General features: G+C 44.1%; 1 long non-coding RNA gene across 5 annotated transcripts in view; it reads right to left on the reverse strand.

The window, feature by feature from the left end:
• LOC123793426 (uncharacterized) overlaps positions 1-8,647 on the reverse strand; it is a 384,501-nt gene extending 375,854 nt beyond the window's left edge. The window contains exons 1-2 of one of the 5 annotated variants that reach the window (XR_006779963.2): positions 8,110-8,647; positions 2,589-2,744 (exon numbers count right to left, since the gene is read on the reverse strand). This is a non-coding gene — a long non-coding RNA (uncharacterized LOC123793426). The remainder of the gene's footprint in view (positions 1-2,588; positions 2,745-8,109) is intronic. The other 4 variants (XR_006779969.2, XR_015723073.1, XR_015723072.1 and 1 more) reach the window with 4 other exon arrangements.
• Between the last annotated feature and the right edge of the window lie 5,755 nt (positions 8,648-14,402).

A 14,402-nucleotide genomic window follows, 5' to 3' on the forward strand; every position in this document is an offset into this window, starting at 1 on the left:
TGAATCACAAATGATTCTGGATTAGCCCCGCATGGCAAGAGCAGAATGACAATGAATAGAGTAAGAAACGAGTGAGTGAAAACTTACGTCTAACCTAACCCAGATCCGCACTGGCTGCCATAGCCGCTACCCATGCCTTAGGAAGTCAGTCCAGTTTCACTGGCTTCCTCTCCCCATGTGAGGGTCCAGGTTCACATCTAGAGTGGTAAGTAATTTCTGAAATCAGGCTACACCACTTTCATAAGCAAGCTTGTCATTCCAACACCCTGAGTACCTACTACCTGTCACCTCGTAGGCTCCAATTGTGCGTGAGACAGAAATGGCCCCTGCTCTCAGGGAGCTTCTGCTTTACGTCTTCATCTACTTTTAAGACAGTCGGGCTTACTTCTGAAAATTCTATTTTCTCCAGAATCATGCCCATTGGATAGACCTATGTTGCCGCTACGGAACCACTTTATTACACAATCTTTGATGAGCATATCATTGTTACAGGTAAGATAATATGGGAACAGGAACCTTCAGTGACTCCAATTAAAGACACCCATATATGCGGCTCAAAGCAGAGAACTGAATGGAACTGAATGAGATGGAATTGAAGAAAGTTCTATAATGGGGCTAATATACATGTCTTGATTCCATCAGTGGGTTACAAATTACTATTTACTAAGCAACACGATGAATAATAGAAACCAGAAGTACAAAGGCACACAGAATAAAACCCATTGAGTGAAGTCCCATATTTTGGGTTCTCATTGAAAATATTATGGAGCTCAGGTATACAGGGACACCAGTGGCAGTGGGCACATTGAATAGTGGCCAAAACTATAATCAATAGTAATCAAAGCAAAAAGGACCACTGGTCCCCCACTAGTTAGCCAGATACAGATAATCCATTCTATGTTAAAAATAACAATAAACAAATTCTAGTATATTTCATTAGAGAAATGTAAATTCTTTGCATCCCTGCAGGTAACTGGAGGTCATCTAAGATGTCTCAAAACTCCATGACTAGAAATCACTATCTGGTTATCGAAGTGCTATGTGAATCACAAGGCTTTGCAAAATATTAACTGAAAATAGTATGCGTCGCTTCAAGCTTTTTGGCTAGCACAGAGTACCATGGGAATAACTGGAAAGTATTTGAACCACTACCCCATTACCACAATTCAATAGGAATAAGATATAAGAACCACAAAGCTGATGTGCTTAGATAACAGGATTAAAGCTCGTTGATAAAGTGCTACAACGAAATCCCCACCATACCAGGCCAGCAGAGATGTGACTCCATTTTTTTAACTCTCTATCACTAAAATTCTCTAAAACCGTCAAATAAAAGTTTGACAATTCTATCAAGTACTTTAAGGAAAGTGAGCACTATTATAAAACACATGTTTCTGTTCATGACAGGAAGTCACAGGCAAGTTCTACACGGCACTGAAGATACAAGCAGTAGTCACTAAATCCTCTTCAATCGTGGGAGTTTTTCATTTCTCTGGAATGCATGCATTTGCTGCTTATTGATTTTGTCACTTTCCCAGCAGCATATTTTGGCACATGTGTCTCCCCTACATCTTAGAATATAAATTTATTTATGACCCATACTGGTGATGTGGGAAGGACACACGGACAATCTAAATCAGAAAGTTTCAAATACTGATGTCCCTGTGTGCTATCTCATTCACGACGCTTCTGTTTCCTCAATAATGAGGATAATGGCAGAGTCTTCTGCCTCCACAGGTTACAGGAGTAAATGAGATAACCCACGCCAAGGGCTTGGCACTATGCATGGTAGTTGCTATAATTATCGGTGGTGCTGGCATGTTTATAATATCTTTACCAATTGTGTAACTGATAATGTATATATCAGTGTATTTGTGTGTATAGAAAGACAGAGAGATAATGGATGGGAAATTGGGGCCAAAAGATGGTGACTTTTTTCAATAACCAAAGACTGCCTTTCAGATGTAAAATCATTTCAGAATTTCTAAACAATAACTGTACATTCTTGCAGAGCTCCAATGTGTAGAATTCTACCCGTGTAGCCCAGTGCTCCCCCGGCAGCCAGTCACTTGCCCATCGGGCTGATGTCTGTGTGTACGTCCATGATCGCACTTTCTACATCCTGCTGAAATGACTTCCTTCCTCCCACGGAAATCTCCCCCACCCACCCATCAGCTCCTGAGAACTGCCCTTGATCCCTCTCTGAGTCCCACAGGCCTCACACAGTGCCTTGCTCCAAGCTTGAAGGAGGAGGAAAGGAAAGAGAACAGAGAGCAGAGCAAAGAGGAAAGGAACAAACGAAAAGGGATGGAGAGAAAAGAGGCAGAATGTGCACAACCCAATCTCCATGAAACAGTTCAAGGTTCACTTCTCACAGGATTTTGGTTTCGATTTCAGGAGCCTCCTCTGGAATCCTTGGGCTTCCTGCTCTGGTCGGAATCTGCCTTCTCAGAGATAATGCTGCTGCCCAGCAAGTGAGGCCCATGAAGCCACAAGAAAAACAGTGAGAGAGAAAAGCCTTCATTTAAATATCTCAATCTTATCCCTCTACATACAGCAAGAATTTTAAGAAATTATAAATCCCATACCTTTTAAGAAACTCTGATGATCTTTCTTTGTTCATGAATTCCATCACGGTTTGCTACTTACATTACTCCAGGTACTTCATTCATTGGACAAAGATTTATTGAGCACCTACTGTGTGCCCAGCATTCTGCTAGGGCTGGAACCTGCCTTCTTGAAGTCTACATTCCCAAAGGGAGAAACAGACAAAAAAAAAAAAAAATCTGTAAGTAAATTATTACCTGATACATAGGGAAGTGGAAGACAGAGGAATAGGGAATCAGGGCGCCTGGTTCAATTTTAAACAGGCTGGTGGGGTCAGGTGATGGAGAGGGTGACATTTGAAGAGAGCCCACAGGCAGTTCTCAGGGAGCATTTCACACAGAAGGGAAGCTGATGCAAACGTGCCCAGCACCCTTGAAGGGCAGCAAGAAGGGTAGCGTGGATGAGGCAGAATGTGCTGGAAGAGGTGGAGGAGAAGTAAATGAAGTCAAGGAGGTCATGGGACAAATGGGTAGCAGGTCAGGCATGGCCTTGTAGCCACTGCAAAAACTATGATTTTACTCTGAGTCACACGGTGACCCCTTGGAGGGTTTGCCTTGAGTGACCTTTCTCCTCCTATAAGCAGCTTCCTGGAGTTGCCATTCTATCCCTCACTGGACAGTTAGGGGCTTTCACTGTTAATCTGCCTGCTCATGACTTTTTAAAACTTTAACTACCAAGGGCAAAGTCAGTCCGATATCAAATCAGATCAGTTCAACCTCTGTCCTGGGTCCCATACATTGGAGATCCTCCCCTTGTCTGGCCCTCTCCTGGTGTGCCAATCCCCATAGGGTGAAGAGTCCAAGAGGTCAAAGGACTTTCTCACCCAGGCCTGCCTCCCTCCTTCTAGACAATACTCTAGTGCCCAGGAACTTTCTGCCCAAATGGGAGACTCTCATCCCCAGGGCCTGTGTGGCCCTCTTCTCCTGGGCCACCTTCCCTACTCAGGCTATGCTTCCCTGGTGTGGAAAGCCCTGGTGGCAGCTGTTTACAAAAGGGACAGAGTTTGGTCTTTTAGGCTGGGGCACAGGGGCCCCATACATTGCCTGGAGGGCCCCTGAGAAGTGGATGGGCTAGAGGGGGAGCGCTAGGACCACCCTATGGACCTATCCACATCCAGCTTCCGCCCTTCAAGTGCCCAACGGACTAGGTATCAAAGCATTCGAACCATCAACTAGAACACTAAAGCTTTCCTGCCAAAAGTAAGAGTGAGAACTCTCCTCTCCACCCACTTCTAACGGCAACAAGAAACTGTTTCCCCTGCAGTTCTATTCCCGGCTCCCCTGTCCTATTCACTTTATCAAAATGGATTTCCAGATCAGGCGGGGATATGAATTCCCGCTGTCGCCTGAGCACATTCCTCTCGGGTCCCCTTGTTCCCAAGCTGCCAGCTTTCCCTGAGATAAGAGTCACCCAATCACCCCCGAGGTTCTCCTTCCAGCCACAGGTCATCAGACACACCATGGAAATTGATGATTCCGCTCCCTTCTGCTGGGAGGCAACAACTGTCCATCAAAATGGCCGTGGCCGGCAGCAATCACTTTTTAAAGGCACTAAGCTCTTCTGAACAATTTTAACTTGAACATAACATATTTTCAACAGTTAAATAGTAGCCTTCTCCAAAAAAGTACTTCTTTTCAGAAGTGCTTTCAAATCTATTATCTCCTTTTATTATCTTAACATCTCTGTGAAGCAGGTAAAGGAGTTGAAGGTACAGAATCCCAGGAACAGAATGAAGGATTTGACCATGGCCCCTTACAAGGAGAGGGCTCCTACTAAGTCGAAGTCTTGATGTAGACCGCACCCTGATAAGCTTTCCAGTGCCCCATGCAGACCCGGATCCTGCACCTGCTTTCTGAACCCCTCTGTCCCCATCCAGACAGCCCTCGACTTCTTTGGCCATTTCCCAGTCTCCTGTGCTAGCTCTCTTTCTCCGCCACGTCCGTGTTATATACTTTAGAATAAAGTAAACGTAAAAGGCGATCTGTTTTCCAGTGAAACTCCATGTCCCTGCCCCAGGTACCAGGTGGGAAACTCAAAACAGTCCTCATGCTGTCATGAAACACACATGGAACATACATGATGAACAAGAGGTCTCTGCCTCGGAGCTCACCACTCTCCCACAGGCCAGTCCAACAGCTTCCTACTGGAAGCACCTGTACCTCCCACCTGAGACTTGGTCCTCACAGAGGACAGGCCGAAAGCACTGGGGACTTGGTAGCCCCAGGAATAGCCCTCAACCAGTGACAGGTGGACAGTTAGTGGATAATCGGCTTCCTCACCTCTCAGGTGGGACAACTTTGAAGCCGACTTTTCTACAATGTCACTCAGATTCCCCATGGCCATGAGCCTCAACTCCCCACAGCGGTTATCTGCTCATTAAAGCACCCTTTTCTGAAAGGTCATTTGCAAGGTCTGGCTGCCGTTAGATCCCGCACCCTCCATCCCAACACCAGACAGTACACGGGACACATAACCAGCCCCTTGAGATGGCTGGTTGGAGAGCATAGGCAGGCTGATTAGAGTAAACTTCAGCCAAAAAAATCTTTTTCATGACCCAAGAATTTTCCTATGGCTAACAGAAAACTTCCCAAATCTGTAGCCCCCCACACATACCGCCCCCCCCCAACGTCAAAAAAACATACTCATCAAGCCCTCTGTGAAGAAAGTCATGGGAAGGATGACTGGACGTTATTGCTGCAAACACGCTTCAAGCAGCAACACGCTCACGAGTGGTGCGTCACATACATAAAAGGTTCGAAAATGCGGTCACTCTCCTGATAAGTCATTTTGAATTAAAAAGAAAAATGTCTTTTGCTAATAGGAGAGAAATGAAGGTCAACATAGCTGACCCTCTGGCCCCCGATTTCAAAAGATCACTGCTTTTAAGTACTCCCTGCTCTTAATGGTGCCGTCCTAATGCACATTCCTCCGGAGAGGAGCTGCTTTGCCATTTTGTTATTTAATGCCGATGCCACAGCAGCAGAGGTTAGAATCTGGCACCTTTTAGGGCAAAAAGATGAGGCTAGTTAGGCTGATGCTTGACAAGCAGTCAGAATAAATTAGCTTCCCTCTCTGAAATGTTCCTTTGTCAGCTTTGGGCGGGGTGGGGGGGGAGCAGTCACTACTTTCGCTGGGCTAATGCCGCCAAGAGCAAAATATCAGATGAGATGCAGAGAAGTTTACTTCAAAATCACCGCTTAGAGCTAAAGCATCTTGATGTCTATCCACACGGTGCCTGTGAGTCCGTCACCCTGCCCTCAAAGGTTGATTCTATTATTCACCACTGTTCCCAGGAGTTGTTTACTGGGAAGCAGATTATTTTGTGGGAGAACATGTTACTGTTATTTTTTAATCCATGTACTTCCTTAAAGAATTGTATTAGGGAAAGCTTCTCTCAAAATTAAGCAAACAAAAGCAACCTCCTACATTTTTTAAAAGGGAGATTTTGTTTAAAAGAATGGTAAGTAGCAGTTTTATTCCCTTTAATTCTGGATATTTTCAGGAAATTGTATATCACAAAAGAATCACTTCTTGGTTGAATTTTTTTTTCTTTTTTTGCAATTTCAGCTCTCACGCATTACCATCTAAAATTTGAGCGTGGTGTCACTTTGGTAGTAATGGAAAGTCTCCCACCTGAGATCTAAAAAAGCAGTGTTTTGCTGGAGAGTCCAGATCGCAGGTCTCTGACTCCACGCTAAGGTCTGAGGGTTATAACCAGTGCAGCAACAAGGAAAGTTGGCTGCGAACCTTAAAGCATTCAAAGTCATTGTGGGGGGACAGAGGCGGTCATGCTTTTTAATTGACTCTGACCCCGTACTAGCAAATGGAAGTTAAATTTTGATCCTGAACTTTCTTTTGTATTTTAAGTTGCATCGCTTTTTTTTTTAATTCTCAAAGTAATTATCCATTTTGCAATATTCATGGAAATAACCATTCCAGCTTGTCAAAGGTGTTTCTGGAATAAAACCCACTGAAATCATTTGTTTTAACCTATATATGTGAATGAAGTAGAAAAATAATGAGCTACAATTCCTATACTATTAATATGTGTAGGAATAGTCAAAATAATATGTGAAATTTCATTCATTCCACAAATTTAGGGGGCATCTATTCTGTGCCGGGCATTGTTCTAGGTCCCAAAAAGCAGCAGTGAACAAAACAACAAAACCTTTCAACCGTTAAGTTTACATCCTAGTGAGGAAATACAAACCAATCAACAAGCCAGATATATGTGTGTGTTTATGCCAGAGTTAATAAATGCAAAGGAGAAGAATAAAGCTGAGATGAGGAACAAGGAAGGCCGTGGGAATGGGGCTGCTATTTTAAATAGAGGGTCTGGGAAGCTTCCCTGATGAGATGAAATTTGAACGGAAACCTAAAAGTGAAAAAAAAAGAGCCATTTCTAAATCCAGGAGGAAGATTCCAGCTAAAATAATGGCAAGTGCAAAGGGCCTGCGGTAAGAGTAGACTTGGGGTTTATAAGGATTATGAAGGAAAATGTGACTAATGCTGAATGGGCAGTAGGAAAAAAAGTGGGAAAGGAGGACAAAGACGTAGTCAGCAGAGGGATGGAGCAGATCATGCAGGGCCTTGTAGGTGGGTGTAAAGAACTATTTGTCAAGTATCTGCTATAAGCCAGAAACTGAGAATATGGCCGTGGACCAGACTGCACGTTCCCTGCTATACAGAGTTTACTTCTAGTAGGTACACACACACACACACACACACACACACACACAATCCACTTCCATCTCTTACCCCTTTCCTAATTCTCCAGCAATTTTATAATTATTCTCCAGTCAGTAGAGGAAGCAAGACCAGATTCTATGGGAATAAAATTGCCTGCCCCCCATTTTGCCCTGAACATAGCTGATCCTGAGTCTCATCATTCAAAGGGAGCCAATGCGATGCCACAGACGTATTTTAACAGTAACAGCAGCAAAATACATTTTAATATCAAGAAATTTCTACTTGTTTTTAAAAACAAGAAATCCTTAGCAAAATTAAAGCAAACTTCAAATATAAAAATAACTCTTCTCTGGAGAAACATTTTAAAAAGTAAGTCTGAAGTCTAAGATACAGAACATTTCCAACAGCTCCCAGGACTGCTGGTCATCATCTTCTTTATAATTCATATTAATTAATTCTAAATGTTAACTTGGAAGCAAGCCCTTACGCTCTGCTCTTGCTTTTTCCTTGGTTTAAGTTAAAACTTCAAAGCCCCCAGTGTTTCTACTTTGTTCCTCTCTCGAGCAAATTCACCTGCCATCCTGTGATACTGTTTTGATGGCAATTAGCACTGCAGGCAGAGGGCCCCCCACTCACCTGGACCCCACAGTGCTGTGTGCTCTTCACTGCCAGCTCTGGAATTAACTCTTAACTGTCCAGAAATTTCACAGCTCTCACCCACCACCCCACAACACACACACACACACACACACACACACACACACACACACACACAGAGATAATAGAGCCCTGTGGCCACCTCTAGGTACTAACCGATAGCTTATTTCTGTCTCCTGGCTTTGTTTTATTCCCTTTGAAGGATCTTTCCTCCATAAGTGTCCTGAGTTCATCCTCAGTTCATCCCGAGTGCCCCACCTCTTCATCCTCCTCCCTCACTGATTCTTCGACAAGTTACTAGCTTCCTGCCAGGAAATGGAGGTGAAGTGAGGGCATGGGGTGGAGTCCAGGCTGTTCTCCCAAGAGCGGCAAAGCACTCCCACCTGCCCGTCTGCTTTCGAACCAGAACTCAGTGGCTTAACCTGTCCACAGTGACAGAGGTTAATTAATTAACTGCCTCTGCCCTGGTTGCCCTTAGCAACTGGCTTGGCACATAACTAAATCCCAACTAGAGGCAGTTCTTAGAGATTTCGTTAACTTATACTAGAAGAGAAATTTGACCCGAATTTAGAGCAGAAAATTAACTGGTTGTCAGAGAAACCTTTTCCCACTGATTGAAATCTCTAACTCCCCATCTTCCAACAGTGGTTGTGTCCTCACGACTCAAGCTTGCAGTAAGAAAGGTCCTGATTACATGCTGTTCTACCAAATTAAAGAAACAAACATCCATTGGCCCTTAAGCCAATCGAAAGCCCCTCCCTGCAGGGTCCTGGAACACCAATAGGAGCACCAATAGAAACTAAAGCAAGGAATCTGCCCTGGACCCACCAGGCATGATCATTCCCGCTGGGCAGGTCCAGCGGAGGGCAGTCATTGACTGACCGGCACAAAGTCCAACCAGCCAGCCTCTGTCCGCCTCGTTCCAGAAATCACTCTGCCACTGCGGAAACTGTTTATGCCTTTTCCAGGCCATTAATTTCTCTGTATTTAAGAGGAACAGTGTTTCCATCTCTTCGATTAGATTTTGTTCATTAAACCCTCATCTCACTTCCCAACCTGCCAAATTTTCATCAGTAGAGATTTGGGATTCAGACACCACAATCCATTAAGCACAACATCTTGGAATTGACAATTTTGTTTTTCAAAGCCCTCTCCAGACGGTCTATCTCACATATATATTTGCCTAGCAAAAGATTAAGTATAAACGGATGCTTTCTAAAGCATCTTGAATGCATTATTACTGGTTTCACACTTTACAAACTATTTCCATTTTGCAGACTATTCTTTTTTTTTTTTTTTTAAGATTTTATTTATTTATTTGACAGAGAGACAGCCAGCGAGAGAGGGAACACAAGCAGGGGAGTGGGAGAGGAAGAAGCAGGCTCCCAGCCGAGGAGCCTGATGTGGGGCTCGATCCCATAACGCCGGGATCACGCCCTGAGCCGAAGGCAGACGCTTAACCGCTGTGCCACCCAGGCGCCCCTTGCAGACTATTCTTTTTTTTTTTTTTTTTTTTCAAGAAATAGCTCTGGTTCTTTATTTTTTATTTTTTTTAAAGATTTTATTTATTTATGTGACAGAGAGACAGCCAGCGAGAGAGGGAACACAGCAGGGGGAGTGGGAGAGGAAGAAGCAGGCTCACAGCGGAAGAGCCCGATGTGGGACTCGATCCCCGATCGCCAGGATCATGCCCTGAGCCGAAGGCAGACGCTTTAACGACTGCGCCACCCAGGCGCCCCCCTTGCAGACTATTCTTAATCATGCATGATACGCAAAGAGTGGAGACTCCAAGTTCTTTAATTATAACTATTTAAAATAACCATTCATTAACTTCCTTTTTTAATTTTTATTTTAATTAGTGAGAAAGGGCACACACACACACACACACCATGCTTCGGGAAGCGTGTTGTTTAAAGTCTTTAAAGTAGAAGATTTCGATGATCAAATCGTATTATGCCAGAAAAGAGGAGTTAAATGGAAAAGCCTGAACCTTTAGAGGAAAACCCAACAGTTCATTCACTTTCTCCGGATGTGACCTCTATGATCAAAGGAGGCTGGTCAAGAGGGAGTGCAAAAGAGTTCTGGGGACACCTGAGCAACATTAAGGTGTATAGGTTAGCCCTCAGGCTTCTTCCTTCCAAGCAATGGGACATCATCTTCCAAAGACTGGGCCGACAAGACCCCCTAGGACTGATCATGCCTGCAGAAGCCAGAAGTGGGAGAACCCCCCCTTCCCCGTCAGGGGAACACAAAGCACCTGAGAATACAGTTCTGTTCCCAAGAGCTAAAAAGACAAGCCCAGAGGGAGGGAGCTGAAAAAGTCACACGCCTAGACACCTTGGTCCAAATAAAGAAGGGTTTAACCCTGGGAAGCAGCAATGTCAGCAGTTTCACAAACAATTGCTCAGGAAACGAAAGCACGGCTGTCCTCTGTGGAAAGTCACGCACCGGCTTAAATAGTTGGGTCTTACAGACTCACGTGGAAGTGAATCATGTCAGAAATGAAAAAATTCAGACACCACTTCTCACATTTCCTGATCAGGCTGTTCTACAATGTGATTAACGCTGTGACCACAATAAAAATGTTTCATTTACTAGATAATTGTACGTACCGGTAGCTACCATTTCCAAATGTCTCCTTTTATTACCCTTGTTCAAGAAAGTCTTAATATTTAAGTGATTTACTGATCACTTAAAATGCCAGCCTTGCCATTAGGAGGTACATTCCCTATACGTCCCTTAATTTTATAGTACATTATTTCTTTATAAACAGACACATTACTGTAGAACATTAATTAGACCTTTTCCCCATTATGCACTACATTTCGAGGACAACAGTGGAACCAAGTGCTGGCCTGACGGATGTGCCGGGGCCTCCATTTCTCAACTCGCAAAGGAAGCTCACTCCCGGAGAAGCGGTGCTACGGGGACTCCAGGCTTAGGCAACAGACAGCTCTGAATTGTGAAAGATGCTTAATGAATAATGCACGGCAGATGCGCTTCAACAACCCGATTTGCTGAACTATTTAGCATCAATAACCGAGCTATAATAGAAACAGAAGGCCTTGTAGAGCTAGGTTATGAGAAGAGTTTTAATAAAATGATATCACTCCAATCATGTGCATCACATTTGCATTTAGTAGAACCTGGTGTTTAGATTGGTATAAAAAGAAAACTTCTGCAGCCGCGGTTCTGTAAAGCCCTCGCTCAGAAATATGTGGGCAGATGGGAGCAGCGTGCGGCTCGGCCATCGGGGGAGGATTTGGGAAAACACCGAGCAGGGTCTTCTCCCTGCGCATCCCACAGTATTCAAAAGGCCAAACTCCGATTTCAGAATATCCTTCTGGTTGAAAAAAATCATTCTAGTGAGAAGCACAAAGCTACAAGCAGATTTTCTATTTGCTTTGAGACTAAATGACAAGTATCACATTAAAATTTCCTATGGAATAACATATTTTCTCGCATTAACGGAAAAGAGCAAGAGTAGGGTCAAGAAACGAAGCTTCGGTAAATCATTTGCTAAACATATTTGAATTGCGTATCTGATATTTCCCAGTTGAAGCCCTACTCTCCAAAATTAAAAAGCAAGAACAAACTCCCATGGCCTAATACCTGAGAAAACATGCAAATGCTCTGTGCATGGTGTCCAATTAGCACGATTTACATAAAAATGTATAATTTAGTACCTTCCCATTGATAAGAATGAGAAAGCTACAGCCATTTCCAATCTCCCATACTAATAAGATATGTAAAAAGCAGAACTGAATTGACATCAGGAGCATATACTGAGTGAACAGAGGTGAGTTCAGCATTCATTATTAATAGTTACATAAAGACTCTGGAGAAACTTTCTCTAGCCAAAGACGGGTCTGGAACCCATGCTCCATACAGAATGGCCAAAGTCGTCTTCCAAGGGGAGCACATTAGAATCTCTCCTAGGGGTGCCTGGGTGGCACAGCGGTTAAGCGTCTGCCTTCGGCTCAGGGCGTGATCCCGGCGTTATGGGATAGAGCACATCAGGCTCCTCCGCTGGGAGCCTGCTTCTTCCTCTCCCACTCCCCCTGCTTGTGTTCCCTCTCTCGCTGGCTGTCTCTATCTCTGTCAAATAAATAAATAAAATCTTAAAAAAAAAAAATCTCTCCTAAACCCAGCCATGTTGTATCCCTGGAAGCCTTGAAATCCAATGACATCTCTGAAGCCTAGTAGTTGGCCAAACAGCTAGAGGGATCCCAGTTTCCAGCAGAATCTCACTAGGGCTCAAGATCTTCTACCAACTGTAAAGGATCTCACATGAATGTCAGACCAACGGGGGGACGAAAGTTCTGCTCCCCAAGGTGACTTAACTGCTTATTCAGATTTGAGCAATTAGAGCCTCAGAGAAAGTCATTGTCAATGCAGGACACCCAGCTTCTGCTGAGAAAGGAGTGAATGATTGTCGAACAGCTTCTACGTGCCAGATGTTGCACAAGGTGACCCACACACTGTGGGTAATGATTAGAAAAGACGAATATTGGAATTGACAAAACAAAACGAAGGTAAAGTGAATGGAAAAACCAGAGTATATATTTGTGCGACACAGCTTTGGGAGAAAGAAAGATAAACTGAAGAAAAATTCGACAGAGAGGGGCCCTATTGGGACTACACTCTTTTTTCTTCTCTTTTATTTTCCTTTTGCATTTTTTACTTTGACACATTTGATCCACGCAAAATAAGCTGAAGAATAGTTAAGTAAGTTAGAGAGCATGATAATGAATACTCATGAAACCACCATCCAACTTAAGAAATTGAATGTAATCAGTTGATGTCCTCAAACAGTCCCTTTGGGGACTACACTCCTGTCTGTCTTGGAGAAGGTGCTGGGTGAGCAGGCTGACGGGTTCTGCTATCTCCTGGCATGGAATTTTCCTGAGCAGCATAGAGTCACAAATCCCTGAGGACCAGGGAAGGCGATAGAGAAATAGCCCTGACCTAAGTGGGTGTACACAAATCCCCCCAAACGTTTCCTGAGTCACGCATGCAAACTGCTTTGCCTATGGAATCACTACTTCAAGGTAAGGCCAGATTCCTGCCATAGGAATTAATACATATATCATCTCAATGAGTCTTCCACTTTACAGGAGAGGAAACCAAGGTTTATAAATGTAAACTGTCCATGTCATAAATAGCCTTGGAAGTTAAGCGTGGCTGTCCCCCAAAGCCCTGAAATAGTCCCTCTCAGATCTGAACAGAAGCTGAGCAACCAGGGTGGGGACTCCACAGGCTCCAAATACTGAGTCAAAGATTCTCATCTATACTATAAATTAACTTCAAATCCCATCTTAAAAAAGGAAGAAAAATACCGCAAAAGTCCCTTAAGTTCAATATGTCCAAGAACAACTCATGACTTTCCACTTCCCACTTCCAACAAAGTCTGTCCCTGCTCCTGCTTCCTTTCTCAGTGAGTGGTTCCCACACTCAGCTAGTTCTGCCAGCCAAGGATGTGGAAGTCATTTTGGACCTTTCCAGTCCCCCCACCCAGACACGCACACATGTACCACATACCCAGTCCATCACCAAAGACTGCCAACTCTCCTTTCTAAAAATCCGCCAGAACTATCACCTCTCTCTATGTCTGCTGCTACCACTCTAATCCAGGCTACTATCACCTCCCCTGGATAATGACAGCTTCCCACTCCCATCCCGTAGCAGCCATAGCCTCACACAGCCCCTTCCACTCTGTGTGGAATATTCTTCTAGAAGTGTATACATGATCACATCTCCACTCCATTACCCCTTGCTTCCCAAGTTCTTAAAATATACCAATGGTTGGGGTACCTCTGGCTCAGGTCATGACATCAGGGTCCTGGGATCAAGCACTCCAACCCCTCCAGCCTCCCACCCCCGCAAGCTCCCTGCTCAGTGGGGAGTCTGCTTCTCCCTCTGTCCCAGTGCCCCCACCCACTCCTGCTCTATCAAATAAGTAAATAAATTTTCAAATAAAAATAGGACATACCAATGGCTTCCCATTGTTAATAAATAAGATAGAGAACCAGATCTTAGCATATGTTCTTATCAGATTATTCTCCTTCTATGTGTTCCAACTACTTATAGTCTTATTTGCAGTTCTTCAAATATTCATGCTCCCTCCTTTCATAAGGCCTTTACAGACATAAGGAATCACCCAAAACATTCCTCCCCACTCCCAACTAACTAGAAACTCCTATCTGTCCTTCAAACCTCAGTTTAAATGCCCCCAAACTAAGACATGCCCTCTTTTTTTAAATATTTTATTTATTTATTTGAGAGAGAGAGAGAGAACAAGTTGAAGGGAGGCGCAGAGGGAAAGGGAAAAGCAGACTCCCCGACATGCAGGGAGCCGGATGTGGCGCTCTCCCAGGACCCATGACCCGAGCAGAAGGTAGACGCTTAACCAGCTGAGCCACCCCGGAGCCCCGAGACATGCCATCTTG

Source organism: Ursus americanus, chromosome 35 (genome assembly GCF_024610735.1).
Source record: "Ursus americanus isolate L20-20 chromosome 35, mUrsAme1.1.p, whole genome shotgun sequence".
Taxonomy (NCBI): domain Eukaryota; kingdom Metazoa; phylum Chordata; class Mammalia; order Carnivora; family Ursidae; genus Ursus; species Ursus americanus.